At 52.1% G+C, this 13,453-nt stretch overlaps 19 non-coding genes across 19 annotated transcripts; 6 read left to right on the top strand and 13 right to left on the bottom strand.

Annotated features, from left to right (window-relative positions):
• Nucleotides 1-161: 161 nt before the first annotated feature.
• On the bottom strand, nucleotides 162-233 carry TRNAE-UUC (transfer RNA glutamic acid (anticodon UUC)). Its single transcript has one exon. It is a non-coding gene; the product is annotated as a tRNA-Glu (tRNA).
• A 243-nt stretch (nucleotides 234-476) lies between these two features.
• On the top strand, nucleotides 477-559 carry TRNAL-UAA (transfer RNA leucine (anticodon UAA)). Its single transcript has one exon. It is a non-coding gene; the product is annotated as a tRNA-Leu (tRNA).
• Nucleotides 560-1,653: 1,094 nt separating this feature from the next.
• TRNAE-CUC (transfer RNA glutamic acid (anticodon CUC)) lies at nucleotides 1,654-1,725 on the bottom strand. The gene has a single exon. It is a non-coding gene; the product is annotated as a tRNA-Glu (tRNA).
• Nucleotides 1,726-2,343: 618 nt separating this feature from the next.
• Nucleotides 2,344-2,415, bottom strand: TRNAE-UUC (transfer RNA glutamic acid (anticodon UUC)). The gene has a single exon. It is a non-coding gene; the product is annotated as a tRNA-Glu (tRNA).
• Nucleotides 2,416-2,658: 243 nt separating this feature from the next.
• TRNAL-UAA (transfer RNA leucine (anticodon UAA)) lies at nucleotides 2,659-2,741 on the top strand. The gene has a single exon. It is a non-coding gene; the product is annotated as a tRNA-Leu (tRNA).
• A 1,094-nt stretch (nucleotides 2,742-3,835) lies between these two features.
• On the bottom strand, nucleotides 3,836-3,907 carry TRNAE-CUC (transfer RNA glutamic acid (anticodon CUC)). Its single transcript has one exon. It is a non-coding gene; the product is annotated as a tRNA-Glu (tRNA).
• Nucleotides 3,908-4,525: 618 nt separating this feature from the next.
• Nucleotides 4,526-4,597, bottom strand: TRNAE-UUC (transfer RNA glutamic acid (anticodon UUC)). Its single transcript has one exon. It is a non-coding gene; the product is annotated as a tRNA-Glu (tRNA).
• Nucleotides 4,598-4,840: 243 nt separating this feature from the next.
• TRNAL-UAA (transfer RNA leucine (anticodon UAA)) lies at nucleotides 4,841-4,923 on the top strand. The gene has a single exon. It is a non-coding gene; the product is annotated as a tRNA-Leu (tRNA).
• Nucleotides 4,924-6,017: 1,094 nt separating this feature from the next.
• On the bottom strand, nucleotides 6,018-6,089 carry TRNAE-CUC (transfer RNA glutamic acid (anticodon CUC)). The gene has a single exon. It is a non-coding gene; the product is annotated as a tRNA-Glu (tRNA).
• Nucleotides 6,090-6,707: 618 nt separating this feature from the next.
• On the bottom strand, nucleotides 6,708-6,779 carry TRNAE-UUC (transfer RNA glutamic acid (anticodon UUC)). The gene has a single exon. It is a non-coding gene; the product is annotated as a tRNA-Glu (tRNA).
• A 243-nt stretch (nucleotides 6,780-7,022) lies between these two features.
• On the top strand, nucleotides 7,023-7,105 carry TRNAL-UAA (transfer RNA leucine (anticodon UAA)). Its single transcript has one exon. It is a non-coding gene; the product is annotated as a tRNA-Leu (tRNA).
• Nucleotides 7,106-8,199: 1,094 nt separating this feature from the next.
• On the bottom strand, nucleotides 8,200-8,271 carry TRNAE-CUC (transfer RNA glutamic acid (anticodon CUC)). Its single transcript has one exon. It is a non-coding gene; the product is annotated as a tRNA-Glu (tRNA).
• Nucleotides 8,272-8,889: 618 nt separating this feature from the next.
• TRNAE-UUC (transfer RNA glutamic acid (anticodon UUC)) lies at nucleotides 8,890-8,961 on the bottom strand. Its single transcript has one exon. It is a non-coding gene; the product is annotated as a tRNA-Glu (tRNA).
• A 243-nt stretch (nucleotides 8,962-9,204) lies between these two features.
• TRNAL-UAA (transfer RNA leucine (anticodon UAA)) lies at nucleotides 9,205-9,287 on the top strand. The gene has a single exon. It is a non-coding gene; the product is annotated as a tRNA-Leu (tRNA).
• Nucleotides 9,288-10,381: 1,094 nt separating this feature from the next.
• Nucleotides 10,382-10,453, bottom strand: TRNAE-CUC (transfer RNA glutamic acid (anticodon CUC)). Its single transcript has one exon. It is a non-coding gene; the product is annotated as a tRNA-Glu (tRNA).
• Nucleotides 10,454-11,071: 618 nt separating this feature from the next.
• Nucleotides 11,072-11,143, bottom strand: TRNAE-UUC (transfer RNA glutamic acid (anticodon UUC)). Its single transcript has one exon. It is a non-coding gene; the product is annotated as a tRNA-Glu (tRNA).
• A 243-nt stretch (nucleotides 11,144-11,386) lies between these two features.
• TRNAL-UAA (transfer RNA leucine (anticodon UAA)) lies at nucleotides 11,387-11,469 on the top strand. Its single transcript has one exon. It is a non-coding gene; the product is annotated as a tRNA-Leu (tRNA).
• A 1,094-nt stretch (nucleotides 11,470-12,563) lies between these two features.
• On the bottom strand, nucleotides 12,564-12,635 carry TRNAE-CUC (transfer RNA glutamic acid (anticodon CUC)). The gene has a single exon. It is a non-coding gene; the product is annotated as a tRNA-Glu (tRNA).
• A 618-nt stretch (nucleotides 12,636-13,253) lies between these two features.
• TRNAE-UUC (transfer RNA glutamic acid (anticodon UUC)) lies at nucleotides 13,254-13,325 on the bottom strand. The gene has a single exon. It is a non-coding gene; the product is annotated as a tRNA-Glu (tRNA).
• Nucleotides 13,326-13,453: the final 128 nt, after the last annotated feature.

Below are 13,453 nucleotides of genomic sequence, written 5' to 3'. Positions count from 1 at the left end.
CGCACAAAGGTGGCTTAGGTCAATGGGGGCAAAGCAACCTGGGGCACAGGAGAACAAGCCCAATTCCTCCGCTTTCATCTATTGGGAGGGGTGCCTTTTTAAAGACCTTCTTTTAAAAAAGATACACAGACAAATTAAGCAATCTATGCTTTAGAGGGATCTTCCCTGACCGGGAATCGAACCCGGGCCGCGGCGGTGAAAGCGCCGAATCCTAGCCACTAGACCACCAGGGAGTAGATGCTCTAGTGTAACTGTCTTGCTCACCCCCTTATTGTGACTAAGCTAACTCCAATATAAAAATTAACGGTAAGGTCCGAGTGGGAGAAAGTTAGGTGTCACACAGTGTGTTTGTTATAAGCAATTACTTTTAACCTCCTGCAAAAGCCTTTTAACTCTGCAATCACCTCTTGCTGGACAGCTGGTGCTACAGTAGCAAGCATAAAAAGGGAGTTGAAGAAAGTAAATCCTTGGGTCTCACCAGGGTGGCCGAGTGGTTAAGGCGTTGGACTTAAGATCCAATGGACGTTTGTCCGCATGGGTTCGAGCCCCATTCCTGGTATGGGTTTTCAGCAGGTTTGTAGGAACGTGCAGATGCTTTTGAAAAGCATTTTCCTCCGCCCTCCTCGGCCTCCCACTGCCCCTCCCCAACGGTCCCCATTCAAGCCTCAGGTGTGGAGTCTGCTGCTACTCTTCTACCAGCATGGATGCTTCCCAGAGCAATGAAGTGCCATCTACACAGAGCCCCTGCCTAGAGAAATACACCTCCTATGTCTTTTTCCACTATAGGGAGCAGGAGAAACTGATTGCTTCCTGGGCAACATGGGTCTGCCACTAGAATTTGCAGATTTCTCCCCTTTTTTTGATTTACGCCTACAGGCTCTCCCTTCCCAGTGGAGCAGGATCTGCTGATGCAGGCCCGGCTGGCTCAAACGTGCAAAGGGTTCTCCACAGGCCTCTGGGAAAGAAATTGAGCAGAGTTTCCTGCCCCGCCTCCTCTCGCCTTCCGAACGGGCTTCCAAACGGGCAATGCCCTGACGGGTCCCCCACAACCTATCCTGCCCATGCCCACACCCCTGTATATGAGGGTGACCCATGTCCCTCACCCTCCATGCTCGAATGGAAGGCCTGTGTGTCCTGAGGGGAGCACCAGACAGGCATCTCTCAGGCCAGGCAGACACCTGCAGTACCTGTTAAGCTCCAAAGCCTGTACATTCCCAAGATGCAACAGGTCACTATGCAAATCAGGCAGCCCTTGCCACACCCTCCCCGCCTCTGGCCTCTGCCGCTTTCCGTACGTGCAGCTCAGCTTTTTCTTACCCAGAGGCAGACTTCCGTTTTAGCAAACAGGTGGGTTGCAGTGGGTCCAGGACGCCATTTGGAGACAAAGCCTGCGGCCCAGTCAAAGGAGGACTACCTGCCACAGGCCATGGGGTCAGAAGCCTACAAAAGGAAGCGCGCCTCGGAATACAGGATCTCACTTGCTCAAGAGCCTTGCCTCCCACCATGGGAAGCAGCTCTAAAGGAACCTTGCGAAAATCATATTTTGAGCGATACTGCGTCATGCTAGGCAAATTGTGAGTCAGAAAAGCAACTTCATTTTGAGAAGCCCTGACCTACGGGAAGGAAAAGCTTTCAAGGTCAGAAGAGGGACTTTTCCCTGACCGGGAATCGAACCCGGGCCGCGGCGGTGAGAGCGCCGAATCCTAACCACTAGACCACCAGGGAGCCCAGAGCCGTGCAGCAAAAGTTCATACACTGCTCTCCGAGTGACAAAGCTCATGGGGGCTGAAAACATATTTTATTCTACAGCAAATATGAATCGGAACTTAATCCTCATGATGCCACCAGACTGCCTGTCACTTCCAGGCACAGGCCATCCTCTCCCCCTTGCTACTGAACCGATGAATTCCTGCACAATCAGGATCCCTGGGAAAACCCAAGAGGGACACCTAGTGGCTGCTGATGGCGCACAGACAGCTGGTACACCTTCTCTCACCTATCTCGTTATTCAGCTTGCTGGAAGAATACATTGCGCTTAAGCGATTCAAGAGTGCAAAGGAGAAGAGTGCTCCAAAGTAGATGTATGCATCACAGCAGGGTTTTCCAGCAATTTACCTTTCTGTTGAGCTGGTACTGCACTTCACGCCAACATAGAGCACCTGACTGGGTGGGGGACTGCGTGCGCACAAAGGTGGCTTAGGTCAATGGGGGCAAAGCAACCTGGGGCACAGGAGAACAAGCCCCATTCCTCCGCTTTCATCTATTGGGAGGGGTGCCTTTTTAAAGACCTTCTTTTAAAAAAGATACACAGACAAATTAAGCAATCTATGCTTTAGAGGGATCTTCCCTGACCGGGAATCGAACCCGGGCCGCGGCGGTGAAAGCGCCGAATCCTAGCCACTAGACCACCAGGGAGTAGATGCTCTAGTGTGCCTGCCTTGCTCACCCCCTTATTGTGACTAAGCTAACTCCAATATAAAAATTAACGGTAAGGTCCGAGTGGGAGAAAGTTAGGTGTCACACAGTGTGTTTGTTATAAGCAATTACTTTTAACCTCCTGCAAAAGCCTTTTAACTCTGCAATCACCTCTTGCTGGACAGCTGGTGCTACAGCAGCAAGCATAAAAAGGGAGTTGAAGAAAGTAAATCCTTGGGTCTCACCAGGGTGGCCGAGTGGTTAAGGCGTTGGACTTAAGATCCAATGGACGTTTGTCCGCATGGGTTCGAGCCCCATTCCTGGAATGGGTTTTCAGCAGGTTTGTAGGAACGTGCAGATGCTTTTGAAAAGCATTTTCCTCCGCCCTCCTCGGCCTCCCACTGCCCCTCCCCAACAGTCCCCATTCAAGCCTCAGGTGTGGAGTCTGCTGCTACTCTTCTACCAGCATGGATGCTTCCCAGAGCAATGAAGTGCCATCTACACAGAGCCCCTGCCTAGAGAAATACACCTCCTATGTCTTTTTCCACTATAGGGAGCAGGAGAAACTGATTGCTTCCTGGGCAACATGGGTCTGCCGCTAGAATTTGCAGATTTCTCCCCTTTTTTTGATTTACGCCTACAGGCTCTCCCTTCCCAGTGGAGCAGGATCTGCTGATGCAGGCCCGGCTGGCTCAAACGTGCAAAGGGTTCTCCACAGGCCTCTGGGAAAGAAATTGAGCAGAGTTTCCTGCCCCGCCTCCTCTCGCCTTCCGAACGGGCTTCCAAACGGGCAATGCCCTGACGGGTCCCCCACAACCTATCCTGCCCATGCCCACACCCCTGTATATGAGGGTGACCCATGTCCCTCACCCTCCATGCTCGAATGGAAGGCCTGTGTGTCCTGAGGGGAGCACCAGACAGGCATCTCTCAGGCCAGGCAGACACCTGCAGTACCTGTTAAGCTCCAAAGCCTGTACATTCCCAAGATGCAACAGGTCACTATGCAAATCAGGCAGCCCTTGCCACACCCTCCCCGCCTCTGGCCTCTGCCGCTTTCCGTACGTGCAGCTCAGCTTTTTCTTACCCAGAGGCAGACTTCCGTTTTAGCAAACAGGTGGGTTGCAGTGGGTCCAGGACGCCATTTGGAGACAAAGCCTGCGGCCCAGTCAAAGGAGGACTACCTGCCACAGGCCATGGGGTCAGAAGCCTACAAAAGGAAGCGCGCCTCGGAATACAGGATCTCACTTGCTCAAGAGCCTTGCCTCCCACCATGGGAAGCAGCTCTAAAGGAACCTTGCGAAAATCATATTTTGAGCGATACTGCGTCATGCTAGGCAAATTGTGAGTCAGAAAAGCAACTTCATTTTGAGAAGCCCTGACCTACGGGAAGGAAAAGCTTTCAAGGTCAGAAGAGGGACTTTTCCCTGACCGGGAATCGAACCCGGGCCGCGGCGGTGAGAGCGCCGAATCCTAACCACTAGACCACCAGGGAGCCCAGAGCCGTGCAGCAAAAGTTCATACACTGCTCTCCGAGTGACAAAGCTCATGGGGGCTGAAAACATATTTTATTCTACAGCAAATATGAATCGGAACTTAATCCTCATGAAGCCACCAGACTGCCTGTCACTTCCAGGCACAGGCCATCCTCTCCCCCTTGCTACTGAACCGATGAATTCCTGCACAATCAGGATCCCCGGGAAAACCCAAGAGGGACACCTAGTGGCTGCTGATGGCGCACAGACAGCTGGTACACCTTCTCTCACCTATCTCGTTATTCAGCTTGCTGGAAGAATACATTGCGCTTAAGCGATTCAAGAGTGCAAAGGAGAAGAGTGCTCCAAAGTAGATGTATGCATCACAGCAGGGTTTTCCAGCAATTTACCTTTCTGTTGAGCTGGTACTGCACTTCACGCCAACATAGAGCACCTGACTGGGTGGGGGACTGCGTGCGCACAAAGGTGGCTTAGGTCAATGGGGGCAAAGCAACCTGGGGCACAGGAGAACAAGCCCAATTCCTCCGCTTTCATCTATTGGGAGGGGTGCCTTTTTAAAGACCTTCTTTTAAAAAAGATACACAGACAAATTAAGCAATCTATGCTTTAGAGGGATCTTCCCTGACCGGGAATCGAACCCGGGCCGCGGCGGTGAAAGCGCCGAATCCTAGCCACTAGACCACCAGGGAGTAGATGCTCTAGTGTAACTGCCTTGCTCACCCCCTTATTGTGACTAAGCTAACTCCAATATAAAAATTAACGGTAAGGTCCGAGTGGGAGAAAGTTAGGTGTCACACAGTGTGTTTGTTATAAGCAATTACTTTTAACCTCCTGCAAAAGCCTTTTAACTCTGCAATCACCTCTTGCTGGACAGCTGGTGCTACAGTAGCAAGCATAAAAAGGGAGTTGAAGAAAGTAAATCCTTGGGTCTCACCAGGGTGGCCGAGTGGTTAAGGCGTTGGACTTAAGATCCAATGGACGTTTGTCCGCATGGGTTCGAGCCCCATTCCTGGTATGGGTTTTCAGCAGGTTTGTAGGAACGTGCAGATGCTTTTGAAAAGCATTTTCCTCCGCCCTCCTCGGCCTCCCACTGCCCCTCCCCAACGGTCCCCATTCAAGCCTCAGGTGTGGAGTCTGCTGCTACTCTTCTACCAGCATGGATGCTTCCCAGAGCAATGAAGTGCCATCTACACAGAGCCCCTGCCTAGAGAAATACACCTCCTATGTCTTTTTCCACTATAGGGAGCAGGAGAAACTGATTGCTTCCTGGGCAACATGGGTCTGCCACTAGAATTTGCAGATTTCTCCCCTTTTTTTGATTTACGCCTACAGGCTCTCCCTTCCCAGTGGAGCAGGATCTGCTGATGCAGGCCCGGCTGGCTCAAACGTGCAAAGGGTTCTCCACAGGCCTCTGGGAAAGAAATTGAGCAGAGTTTCCTGCCCCGCCTCCTCTCGCCTTCCGAACGGGCTTCCAAACGGGCAATGCCCTGACGGGTCCCCCACAACCTATCCTGCCCATGCCCACACCCCTGTATATGAGGGTGACCCATGTCCCTCACCCTCCATGCTCGAATGGAAGGCCTGTGTGTCCTGAGGGGAGCACCAGACAGGCATCTCTCAGGCCAGGCAGACACCTGCAGTACCTGTTAAGCTCCAAAGCCTGTACATTCCCAAGATGCAACACGTCACTATGCAAATCAGGCAGCCCTTGCCACACCCTCCCCGCCTCTGGCCTCTGCCGCTTTCCGTACGTGCAGCTCAGCTTTTTCTTACCCAGAGGCAGACTTCCGTTTTAGCAAACAGGTGGGTTGCAGTGGGTCCAGGACGCCATTTGGAGACAAAGCCTGCGGCCCAGTCAAAGGAGGACTACCTGCCACAGGCCATGGGGTCAGAAGCCTACAAAAGGAAGCGCGCCTCGGAATACAGGATCTCACTTGCTCAAGAGCCTTGCCTCCCACCATGGGAAGCAGCTCTAAAGGAACCTTGCGAAAATCATATTTTGAGCGATACTGCGTCATGCTAGGCAAATTGTGAGTCAGAAAAGCAACTTCATTTTGAGAAGCCCTGACCTACGGGAAGGAAAAGCTTTCAAGGTCAGAAGAGGGACTTTTCCCTGACCGGGAATCGAACCCGGGCCGCGGCGGTGAGAGCGCCGAATCCTAACCACTAGACCACCAGGGAGCCCAGAGCCGTGCAGCAAAAGTTCATACACTGCTCTCCGAGTGACAAAGCTCATGGGGGCTGAAAACATATTTTATTCTACAGCAAATATGAATCGGAACTTAATCCTCATGATGCCACCAGACTGCCTGTCACTTCCAGGCACAGGCCATCCTCTCCCCCTTGCTACTGAACCGATGAATTCCTGCACAATCAGGATCCCCGGGAAAACCCAAGAGGGACACCTAGTGGCTGCTGATGGCGCACAGACAGCTGGTACACCTTCTCTCACCTATCTCGTTATTCAGCTTGCTGGAAGAATACATTGCGCTTAAGCGATTCAAGAGTGCAAAGGAGAAGAGTGCTCCAAAGTAGATGTATGCATCACAGCAGGGTTTTCCAGCAATTTACCTTTCTGTTGAGCTGGTACTGCACTTCACGCCAACATAGAGCACCTGACTGGGTGGGGGACTGCGTGCGCACAAAGGTGGCTTAGGTCAATGGGGGCAAAGCAACCTGGGGCACAGGAGAACAAGCCCAATTCCTCCGCTTTCATCTATTGGGAGGGGTGCCTTTTTAAAGACCTTCTTTTAAAAAAGATACACAGACAAATTAAGCAATCTATGCTTTAGAGGGATCTTCCCTGACTGGGAATCGAACCCGGGCCGCGGCGGTGAAAGCACCGAATCCTAGCCACTAGACCACCAGGGAGTAGATGCTCTAGTGAGCCTGCCTTGCTCACCCCCTTATTGTGACTAAGCTAACTCCAATATAAAAATTAACGGTAAGGTCCGAGTGGGAGAAAGTTAGGTGTCACACAGTGTGTTTGTTATAAGCAATTACTTTTAACCTCCTGCAAAAGCCTTTTAACTCTGCAATCACCTCTTGCTGGACAGCTGGTGCTACAGTAGCAAGCATAAAAAGGGAGTTGAAGAAAGTAAATCCTTGGGTCTCACCAGGGTGGCCGAGTGGTTAAGGCGTTGGACTTAAGATCCAATGGACGTTTGTCCGCATGGGTTCGAGCCCCATTCCTGGTATGGGTTTTCAGCAGGTTTGTAGGAACGTGCAGATGCTTTTGAAAAGCATTTTCCTCCGCCCTCCTCGGCCTCCCACTGCCCCTCCCCAACGGTCCCCATTCAAGCCTCAGGTGTGGAGTCTGCTGCTACTCTTCTACCAGCATGGATGCTTCCCAGAGCAATGAAGTGCCATCTACACAGAGCCCCTGCCTAGAGAAATACACCTCCTATGTCTTTTTCCACTATAGGGAGCAGGAGAAACTGATTGCTTCCTGGGCAACATGGGTCTGCCACTAGAATTTGCAGATTTCTCCCCTTTTTTTGATTTACGCCTACAGGCTCTCCCTTCCCAGTGGAGCAGGATCTGCTGATGCAGGCCCGGCTGGCTCAAACGTGCAAAGGGTTCTCCACAGGCCTCTGGGAAAGAAATTGAGCAGAGTTTCCTGCCCCGCCTCCTCTCGCCTTCCGAACGGGCTTCCAAACGGGCAATGCCCTGACGGGTCCCCCACAACCTATCCTGCCCATGCCCACACCCCTGTATATGAGGGTGACCCATGTCCCTCACCCTCCATGCTCGAATGGAAGGCCTGTGTGTCCTGAGGGGAGCACCAGACAGGCATCTCTCAGGCCAGGCAGACACCTGCAGTACCTGTTAAGCTCCAAAGCCTGTACATTCCCAAGATGCAACAGGTCACTATGCAAATCAGGCAGCCCTTGCCACACCCTCCCCGCCTCTGGCCTCTGCCGCTTTCCGTACGTGCAGCTCAGCTTTTTCTTACCCAGAGGCAGACTTCCGTTTTAGCAAACAGGTGGGTTGCAGTGGGTCCAGGACGCCATTTGGAGACAAAGCCTGCGGCCCAGTCAAAGGAGGACTACCTGCCACAGGCCATGGGGTCAGAAGCCTACAAAAGGAAGCGCGCCTCGGAATACAGGATCTCACTTGCTCAAGAGCCTTGCCTCCCACCATGGGAAGCAGCTCTAAAGGAACCTTGCGAAAATCATATTTTGAGCGATACTGCGTCATGCTAGGCAAATTGTGAGTCAGAAAAGCAACTTCATTTTGAGAAGCCCTGACCTACGGGAAGGAAAAGCTTTCAAGGTCAGAAGAGGGACTTTTCCCTGACCGGGAATCGAACCCGGGCCGCGGCGGTGAGAGCGCCGAATCCTAACCACTAGACCACCAGGGAGCCCAGAGCCGTGCAGCAAAAGTTCATACACTGCTCTCCGAGTGACAAAGCTCATGGGGGCTGAAAACATATTTTATTCTACAGCAAATATGAATCGGAACTTAATCCTCATGATGCCACCAGACTGCCTGTCACTTCCAGGCACAGGCCATCCTCTCCCCCTTGCTACTGAACCGATGAATTCCTGCACAATCAGGATCCCTGGGAAAACCCAAGAGGGACACCTAGTGGCTGCTGATGGCGCACAGACAGCTGGTACACCTTCTCTCACCTATCTCGTTATTCAGCTTGCTGGAAGAATACATTGCGCTTAAGCGATTCAAGAGTGCAAAGGAGAAGAGTGCTCCAAAGTAGATGTATGCATCACAGCAGGGTTTTCCAGCAATTTACCTTTCTGTTGAGCTGGTACTGCACTTCACGCCAACATAGAGCACCTGACTGGGTGGGGGACTGCGTGCGCACAAAGGTGGCTTAGGTCAATGGGGGCAAAGCAACCTGGGGCACAGGAGAACAAGCCCCATTCCTCCGCTTTCATCTATTGGGAGGGGTGCCTTTTTAAAGACCTTCTTTTAAAAAAGATACACAGACAAATTAAGCAATCTATGCTTTAGAGGGATCTTCCCTGACCGGGAATCGAACCCGGGCCGCGGCGGTGAAAGCGCCGAATCCTAGCCACTAGACCACCAGGGAGTAGATGCTCTAGTGTGCCTGCCTTGCTCACCCCCTTATTGTGACTAAGCTAACTCCAATATAAAAATTAACGGTAAGGTCCGAGTGGGAGAAAGTTAGGTGTCACACAGTGTGTTTGTTATAAGCAATTACTTTTAACCTCCTGCAAAAGCCTTTTAACTCTGCAATCACCTCTTGCTGGACAGCTGGTGCTACAGCAGCAAGCATAAAAAGGGAGTTGAAGAAAGTAAATCCTTGGGTCTCACCAGGGTGGCCGAGTGGTTAAGGCGTTGGACTTAAGATCCAATGGACGTTTGTCCGCATGGGTTCGAGCCCCATTCCTGGAATGGGTTTTCAGCAGGTTTGTAGGAACGTGCAGATGCTTTTGAAAAGCATTTTCCTCCGCCCTCCTCGGCCTCCCACTGCCCCTCCCCAACAGTCCCCATTCAAGCCTCAGGTGTGGAGTCTGCTGCTACTCTTCTACCAGCATGGATGCTTCCCAGAGCAATGAAGTGCCATCTACACAGAGCCCCTGCCTAGAGAAATACACCTCCTATGTCTTTTTCCACTATAGGGAGCAGGAGAAACTGATTGCTTCCTGGGCAACATGGGTCTGCCGCTAGAATTTGCAGATTTCTCCCCTTTTTTTGATTTACGCCTACAGGCTCTCCCTTCCCAGTGGAGCAGGATCTGCTGATGCAGGCCCGGCTGGCTCAAACGTGCAAAGGGTTCTCCACAGGCCTCTGGGAAAGAAATTGAGCAGAGTTTCCTGCCCCGCCTCCTCTCGCCTTCCGAACGGGCTTCCAAACGGGCAATGCCCTGACGGGTCCCCCACAACCTATCCTGCCCATGCCCACACCCCTGTATATGAGGGTGACCCATGTCCCTCACCCTCCATGCTCGAATGGAAGGCCTGTGTGTCCTGAGGGGAGCACCAGACAGGCATCTCTCAGGCCAGGCAGACACCTGCAGTACCTGTTAAGCTCCAAAGCCTGTACATTCCCAAGATGCAACAGGTCACTATGCAAATCAGGCAGCCCTTGCCACACCCTCCCCGCCTCTGGCCTCTGCCGCTTTCCGTACGTGCAGCTCAGCTTTTTCTTACCCAGAGGCAGACTTCCGTTTTAGCAAACAGGTGGGTTGCAGTGGGTCCAGGACGCCATTTGGAGACAAAGCCTGCGGCCCAGTCAAAGGAGGACTACCTGCCACAGGCCATGGGGTCAGAAGCCTACAAAAGGAAGCGCGCCTCGGAATACAGGATCTCACTTGCTCAAGAGCCTTGCCTCCCACCATGGGAAGCAGCTCTAAAGGAACCTTGCGAAAATCATATTTTGAGCGATACTGCGTCATGCTAGGCAAATTGTGAGTCAGAAAAGCAACTTCATTTTGAGAAGCCCTGACCTACGGGAAGGAAAAGCTTTCAAGGTCAGAAGAGGGACTTTTCCCTGACCGGGAATCGAACCCGGGCCGCGGCGGTGAGAGCGCCGAATCCTAACCACTAGACCACCAGGGAGCCCAGAGCCGTGCAGCAAAAGTTCATACACTGCTCTCCGAGTGACAAAGCTCATGGGGGCTGAAAACATATTTTATTCTACAGCAAATATGAATCGGAACTTAATCCTCATGAAGCCACCAGACTGCCTGTCACTTCCAGGCACAGGCCATCCTCTCCCCCTTGCTACTGAACCGATGAATTCCTGCACAATCAGGATCCCCGGGAAAACCCAAGAGGGACACCTAGTGGCTGCTGATGGCGCACAGACAGCTGGTACACCTTCTCTCACCTATCTCGTTATTCAGCTTGCTGGAAGAATACATTGCGCTTAAGCGATTCAAGAGTGCAAAGGAGAAGAGTGCTCCAAAGTAGATGTATGCATCACAGCAGGGTTTTCCAGCAATTTACCTTTCTGTTGAGCTGGTACTGCACTTCACGCCAACATAGAGCACCTGACTGGGTGGGGGACTGCGTGCGCACAAAGGTGGCTTAGGTCAATGGGGGCAAAGCAACCTGGGGCACAGGAGAACAAGCCCAATTCCTCCGCTTTCATCTATTGGGAGGGGTGCCTTTTTAAAGACCTTCTTTTAAAAAAGATACACAGACAAATTAAGCAATCTATGCTTTAGAGGGATCTTCCCTGACCGGGAATCGAACCCGGGCCGCGGCGGTGAAAGCGCCGAATCCTAGCCACTAGACCACCAGGGAGTAGATGCTCTAGTGTAACTGCCTTGCTCACCCCCTTATTGTGACTAAGCTAACTCCAATATAAAAATTAACGGTAAGGTCCGAGTGGGAGAAAGTTAGGTGTCACACAGTGTGTTTGTTATAAGCAATTACTTTTAACCTCCTGCAAAAGCCTTTTAACTCTGCAATCACCTCTTGCTGGACAGCTGGTGCTACAGTAGCAAGCATAAAAAGGGAGTTGAAGAAAGTAAATCCTTGGGTCTCACCAGGGTGGCCGAGTGGTTAAGGCGTTGGACTTAAGATCCAATGGACGTTTGTCCGCATGGGTTCGAGCCCCATTCCTGGTATGGGTTTTCAGCAGGTTTGTAGGAACGTGCAGATGCTTTTGAAAAGCATTTTCCTCCGCCCTCCTCGGCCTCCCACTGCCCCTCCCCAACGGTCCCCATTCAAGCCTCAGGTGTGGAGTCTGCTGCTACTCTTCTACCAGCATGGATGCTTCCCAGAGCAATGAAGTGCCATCTACACAGAGCCCCTGCCTAGAGAAATACACCTCCTATGTCTTTTTCCACTATAGGGAGCAGGAGAAACTGATTGCTTCCTGGGCAACATGGGTCTGCCACTAGAATTTGCAGATTTCTCCCCTTTTTTTGATTTACGCCTACAGGCTCTCCCTTCCCAGTGGAGCAGGATCTGCTGATGCAGGCCCGGCTGGCTCAAACGTGCAAAGGGTTCTCCACAGGCCTCTGGGAAAGAAATTGAGCAGAGTTTCCTGCCCCGCCTCCTCTCGCCTTCCGAACGGGCTTCCAAACGGGCAATGCCCTGACGGGTCCCCCACAACCTATCCTGCCCATGCCCACACCCCTGTATATGAGGGTGACCCATGTCCCTCACCCTCCATGCTCGAATGGAAGGCCTGTGTGTCCTGAGGGGAGCACCAGACAGGCATCTCTCAGGCCAGGCAGACACCTGCAGTACCTGTTAAGCTCCAAAGCCTGTACATTCCCAAGATGCAACACGTCACTATGCAAATCAGGCAGCCCTTGCCACACCCTCCCCGCCTCTGGCCTCTGCCGCTTTCCGTACGTGCAGCTCAGCTTTTTCTTACCCAGAGGCAGACTTCCGTTTTAGCAAACAGGTGGGTTGCAGTGGGTCCAGGACGCCATTTGGAGACAAAGCCTGCGGCCCAGTCAAAGGAGGACTACCTGCCACAGGCCATGGGGTCAGAAGCCTACAAAAGGAAGCGCGCCTCGGAATACAGGATCTCACTTGCTCAAGAGCCTTGCCTCCCACCATGGGAAGCAGCTCTAAAGGAACCTTGCGAAAATCATATTTTGAGCGATACTGCGTCATGCTAGGCAAATTGTGAGTCAGAAAAGCAACTTCATTTTGAGAAGCCCTGACCTACGGGAAGGAAAAGCTTTCAAGGTCAGAAGAGGGACTTTTCCCTGACCGGGAATCGAACCCGGGCCGCGGCGGTGAGAGCGCCGAATCCTAACCACTAGACCACCAGGGAGCCCAGAGCCGTGCAGCAAAAGTTCATACACTGCTCTCCGAGTGACAAAGCTCATGGGGGCTGAAAACATATTTTATTCTACAGCAAATATGAATCGGAACTTAATCCTCATGATGCCACCAGACTGCCTGTCACTTCCAGGCACAGGCCATCCTCTCCCCCTTGCTACTGAACCGATGAATTCCTGCACAATCAGGATCCCCGGGAAAACCCAAGAGGGACACCTAGTGGCTGCTGATGGCGCACAGACAGCTGGTACACCTTCTCTCACCTATCTCGTTATTCAGCTTGCTGGAAGAATACATTGCGCTTAAGCGATTCAAGAGTGCAAAGGAGAAGAGTGCTCCAAAGTAGATGTATGCATCACAGCAGGGTTTTCCAGCAATTTACCTTTCTGTTGAGCTGGTACTGCACTTCACGCCAACATAGAGCACCTGACTGGGTGGGGGACTGCGTGCGCACAAAGGTGGCTTAGGTCAATGGGGGCAAAGCAACCTGGGGCACAGGAGAACAAGCCCAATTCCTCCGCTTTCATCTATTGGGAGGGGTGCCTTTTTAAAGACCTTCTTTTAAAAAAGATACACAGACAAATTAAGCAATCTATGCTTTAGAGGGATCTTCCCTGACTGGGAATCGAACCCGGGCCGCGGCGGTGAAAGCACCGAATCCTAGCCACTAGACCACCAGGGAGTAGATGCTCTAGTGAGCCTGCCTTGCTCACCCCCTTATTGTGACTAAGCTAACTCCAATATAAAAATTAACGGTAAGGTCCGAGTGGGAGAAAGTTAGGTGTCACACAGTGTGTTTGTTATAAGCAA

This window comes from Lissotriton vulgaris, chromosome 4_1 (assembly GCF_964263255.1).
Source record: "Lissotriton vulgaris chromosome 4_1, aLisVul1.2, whole genome shotgun sequence".
Lineage (NCBI taxonomy): Eukaryota > Metazoa > Chordata > Amphibia > Caudata > Salamandridae > Lissotriton > Lissotriton vulgaris.
Note: the sequence above shows the minus strand (reverse complement) of the source record. Positions and strands in the feature narration are given on the sequence as shown.